The sequence below is a fragment of the Henckelia pumila genome, unplaced genomic scaffold (assembly GCF_033568475.1).
Source record: "Henckelia pumila isolate YLH828 unplaced genomic scaffold, ASM3356847v2 CTG_270:::fragment_1, whole genome shotgun sequence".
Classification (NCBI taxonomy): domain Eukaryota; kingdom Viridiplantae; phylum Streptophyta; class Magnoliopsida; order Lamiales; family Gesneriaceae; genus Henckelia; species Henckelia pumila.
The window spans coordinates 313,127-319,126 of NW_027331788.1; positions in this window are offsets into that span (position 1 = coordinate 313,127).

The window sequence follows — 6,000 nt, forward strand, 5'->3', positions numbered from 1 at the left end:
GCTGGAGCGCTTGGCTTGTAGCGCTGGGGCGCTAGTCTGGACACTTTAATTTCTTTGTTCTTCAACTCTTTTTCACCTCTTTTTCACTTCTTTTGACCAACTAAAATGAATAATACTCAAATTCCTGCAAACAACACAAACAACAAGAGACATGCATAATATCGCTCAAAACACAACAAAAGCCAAGCTAATTCATATAAAATATATGTGCAAAAATTGCACTTATCAAATATCAAAGAAAACACAAAAATAAGTGTCATGGACAGTGATGTATGCGCGCCCGCTCCTTGTTCTACGTGCGCCCGCGCGTCCTTGCAATTTTGAAGTTTGGTGGACAGAACCTTACGCGCACTTGCGCCTGCTTGATGCGTGCCCGTGCCTGATCCGGCGTTTTCAAGATTTCTGGACAGAGTCCTATGCGCGCCCGCCCCTGCACTCTCTTTCACATAGTTCGGCGTTTTGTGTGTGTGCGAGACTTTTTGATATTTTTTTGTATGATTTTCTTATTTTGAGTCTTTTATTCTTACTAGAAAACTTTTAGGAATATATTATCATATCTTTAGATATATTTTTTAATTATTTCGTGATATCTTTTATTATTTTTTAGTTGTACTATAAATACAACAAAAACATTCATTATTGATATAGAATTCAGATTTTGATATTTATCAATTAAAATTCTCTCTAGAATTTTATTAAGCTTTTGCTTACCCCAAAAATCAAACTTATCAAAGTTTTCAACTTTGTGGCGTTTGTCGATTGATTATCCTCGTGGGTTGTCAGAAACAGGTTTTCTGAAGGTCCCATTGTGATCAATTGTTTTTCTCTTTGTGATTGTTTGTTGCTAGTTTCAAGTAAACTAGAGGTGAATAATCCAAAATCTTTACTTGTTTTCAAGATTGGGCAATTTCTTGATTTCTTTTGTTATTGGATTGAGGGTACGATTTTAATATAGTCGTGTTTGCCTTCCATACATTAAGAATTCATATCATTTGGTATCAAAGCCAAGGTTTTGAATCAAGTAAGTATATATCTTCATCTATATTTGTTTTTCTTATTCTTGTTTTTCATCTTTCGTTCTTCATCTGAGTCTATTCTTATCCGAAATTCTAATTCGTTTCTATGCCAAACTTGTTATCCAAGTCTCGTGTTTTGTTCTACAAGTTATAAATTCAAAAAAAAAAGAGAAAATTCAAAAAAAAAAAAGTGATTTGAAATCGGTCCAAAAAAAAAAAGTAGTGACCTAAATTGTCAAATAAAAAAAAAGGAAGCAAAATAACTTATGGTCAAAATTTCTTGTGTCTTGTGAGTCTTGGGTGTCAAGTTTATTTCAATCTTCATAAAGTTAATTTCTTATTTTTGTGCAATCTACGTGAGTCGATTGACAAGTGTTTACAAGTTTTGAACTTGTGAGTTTGATATTTAAAATCACAAAGCATAAGCTATTCCATATATTTAAGTGGAAAAAAAAATAGTGATTGAGTGATTTTCTTTGGAGTGACTAGTGAGAATTTGGGTGAGGATATTTTATTACTAACCTTTTTCTTGCAGGTACAATGTTTCAAAGAAAATTCGATGGGTATAGGGAGAGTGAAAGGAGGTTTGATTATGGGAGTAGGAGAGAGAGAAATTGATATGTATAGAGATGATGATGGTTGTTGTGGAGAAAAAGATTTTGAATATTATTTGGATAGGATTAAGAAAAATAAAATTCCGTCGTTCCATGGAGATATGGATTCGGAATCATATTTGAAGTGGGAGAAAAGAGTAGATAATATATTTGAAGGTCGTGATTTTTCTGAAGCTAGGAAGTTTAAACTTGTTTTACAAGAGTTTACCGACTATGCTTGCACTTGGTGGGATAAAGTGATGGTGAATAGAAAAAGACATGGAATGAGTCCTATTTCTACATGGGATGAGATGAAGAGAGCTATGCGGAGACGTTTTGCTCCTAATGAGAAGAAAAGTGGAGTTTCTGTTGGAAAACTGTGTTCAGATCAATTAGAATTGATACCCGGTGCAGCGGAAGTTTAAAATTTATTTTATTAATATGGAATAATTCCATATCTGGGTATCAAAACTTTCATGATTAAATTTGTGTAAGTAAAATAAATAATCACAATTAAATATTTTACCTTAAAATCTCGAAGCGAGATTATGGACACCAACAGAATTTAATCTGCTCTTGTTGTATATCCCCGAAACTGATGAACGAACGTTTCTTCAATCAGGTCCACGAATAGAAAACAAAACCCTCTGATTGACTGCACTAGAAATCAATCAGAAGTTTGCGTAGAGAATAAACAGATATGATCTGTTAATTCAGATTGTAATATTTCATAAAAATCACAAGCCGAATTTTCTCCGAAAGGGACAGAAGATTTCGAAAATCCTCTTGAAATATTTTGTAGTGTTTTTCGAAAATTCTAATAATGAATTGCATGCAATTTTCGAACACTGCACATATATTTATAGATAATTTCTAGTTATAATTGTATTAGGACTCTAACTCCTTAAAGCCCACAATCCATAACTTAAGCCCAACAAGCCAAGCCTGTTGTTGTAGAAATTAATATAAAATTCATCGTGACTCCGATTGATAAACTGATTTCACCAATGTGCACAGAAACCATTTCTGCATCTTTTAGAGTCAAGATAATTTTTTTGAATCCGAATTCAGTGATTTCCAAAAATGCCCATCCCTATGTCATTTTAGGAAATCTCACTCCCTTTAGTTAAAAGTCCAACTTCTCTTTCATTAAATTTAACTCTTTAAATTTAACTATCTCTATGGGGTTTTAGTAATCCATTACTTGTGTAACCCTCAATGGTTCAGGAATACAGCTAGCCGTGGGCTCACAACTCCTTGTGACTCGGAACAACAATTTCCGACTTACCCATCGAATCATGGTAAGAGAGCCTAGCAACATCGCCCCATGATTCTCTAGGTATTATTGATAGTGCCTACAAGAACCAGTAGATTTTTGTTAGCGTACAGTACGGTCCCTTCATCCAAATATCCCGATCGAATCAACAACCATTGGTATATCGAGAGTCGTTCGAGATTCGATAACTATGCATAACATCTTGGAAATCTATTAGTGACATCGCATGTGTTACTAGGATAACCCATTAACCTAAAACACATCATGTACTCTGGCCAGAGATTTGTCATACTAATATCTCCTCAGATCGCATAGGATATCCACACTCGCAAGTATGTGGTGAATCCTTGACAACAAAGCATCGACTCCTATATGTGTCATAACTGTACCCAATCCCGACACCTGATGACCCCAATAGAGTCGGTAAACGAGTCAAAGTACAGTACTAGCATATAGAGTCTCAATGATGTTTCAAGTAATAAGGACTAATGGTGTACAACCAAAATCGCGGACTTTATCCACTCGATAAGTGATAACCACTTGGAAAGTCCGAATAGGGTAGTTCGATCATTCATCATATGAATATCCATTTGCATGCTTTGAACATCTCTATGTTCCATACCAATGAAACGTGGTACTCGGCATCGCATATGCTAGTCTCAATCTCGAGCGATCCTTATCCTTATTTGCGGACGGCTCAATTGACTAGAAACAATTTAGAATATACAGTGACTATAAGATGTGTTTCATGATAGCCATCCCCATGTGCTACCACATCTTACATACACTATAGTATATTCAAGGTCTTAATCTAAACAACAATAGTATATCATAATATAACAATATGAATAAAGATAAAGTCAATGCCATTATAAAAGTGTAAATTATATTAAACAAAAGATTGTTTTACATAGAGTCATAAAATCCCTTAGCCACAAGTTGGCTAACCGGGCACCCACTCTTTCAATCTCCCACTTGCCCTAAAGCCAACTAGTCATACTACGTAATCCCATTGCTTCGCGATGTTTGTCGAACAATGGTCCTGGAAAGGGCTTAGTAAGCGGATCAGCGATATTTTCTGTAGAGGCCACTCTCTCGACACTGATGTCTCCTCTTTCCACGATCTCCCGGATGATGTGGTATTTCCTCAGTACGTGTTTGGACTTCTGATGAGACCTTGGTTCCTTTGCCTAAGCAACGGCACTCGTGTTGTCACAGTACACCTGGACTGGACCAACAGATTCAGGAATTACACCCAACTCTTGGATGAATTTCCTTATCCAAACCGCCTCTTTACCAGCAGCTGATGCTGCAATGTATTCTGCCTCAGTGGTGGAATCCGCTGTGGTGTCCTGCTTGGAACTCTTCCAAGAGACAGCACTGCCATTGAGCACGAATACAAATCCAGAGGTTGATTTCGAGTCATCCACGTCACATTGAAAGCTAGAGTCGGTATAGCCTTCCAACTTAAATTCTCTCTCTCCATAAACCATGAATAAATTCTTAGTTCTTCGCAAGTACTTAAGAATATCCTTCACGGATTTCCAATGCATTTGACCGGGATTGGCTTGGTATCTGCTCGTGACGCTCAGAGCATAGGCCACATCCGGTCTGGTAGATATCATCCCATACATGATACTACTTATGGCTGACGCATATGGCACGTGTGTCATCTTCTCTATCTCTTCGTCAGTCTTGGGACACATAGACTTGGATAGAGAAACTTCATGACACATAGGTAGATGTCCTCTCTTGGACTCATCCATAGAAAACCTTTTCAATATGGTGTCGATGTAGGTTGATTGAGTGAGTCCTATCATTCTTTTATATCTATCTCTATAGATCTGAATTCCTAGAATATAGGATGCCTCACCTAAATCCTTCATCGAGAATCTACCTGATAACCATATCTTTGTTGACTTCAACATCCCTACATCATTCCCCATGAGTAGGATGTCATCAACATAAAGTACTAAGAATGTTACCGCATTCTTAACTACTTTCTTGTACACGCATGGTTCCTCCGGGTTCTTGATAAAACCAAAATCCTTTATTGTTTCATCAAATTTCTTGTTCCAACTTCTTGATGCTTGTTTGAGACCATATATTGATCTCTGAAACTTTCATACCTTATGCTCGCTTCCCATGGATGTGTATCCCACAAGCTGCGTCATATAGATCTCTTCCTTAATGTTTTCATTAAGAAATGCAGTATTTACATCCATTTGCCATATCTCATAGTCATACCATGCTGCTATGGCAATAAGGATTCTTATGGACTTGAACATTGCGACTGGTGAAAAGGTTTCATCATAGTCAACTCCTTGTCTTTGAGTATAACCTTTTGCCACCAATCGTTCCTTGTAGGTCAATACCTTTCCATCAGGCCCAAGCTTTCTCTTGTAGATCCATTTGCACCCAATTAGAACAATTCCATCGGGAGGATCTACTAAATACCAAACTTGGTTAGAATGCATCGAGTCTATTTCCGATTGCATAGCTTCAAGCCATAAATTCGAATCCGCATCAGAAATTGCTTCCTTGAAGTTTCTTGGATCACATCCAATGACGGGTTCACTTTGATCCCCTTCAAGAAGAAGACCATATCTAATAGGAGGCCTAGAAGTCCTCTCGGATCTCCTAGTAATAGGCGTGTCTTGTAATGATTCTTGAGGTGTAGGATCGCTATTTTGTATCTGGGGTTCTTCTCGAATTTCTTCGAGTTCCATCATCTTGCCTTTCTTATCCAATAGGAACTCCTTCTCCAAGAAGGTGGCATTCCTTGAAACAAACACTTTTGTTTCAGTAGGATGATAGAAATAATATCCGATTGAATTCTTTGGATACCCTACAAAATAACATAAAGTGGATCGACTATCCAATTTATCTCCCACTGTCTGCTTCACGTAAGCAGGACATCCCCAAATCCTCAAGTACGAATAATTAGGAGCTTTGCCATTTCATAACTCGTATGGTGTTTTATTTACTGCTTTAGTGTGGACGTTGTTTAACAAAAATACCGCCGTTTCAAGCGCGTAGCCCCAAAACGAAGGTGGGAGCTCAGTGAAGCTCATCATGGATCGAACCATGTCCAACAAAGTTCGATTGCGATGCT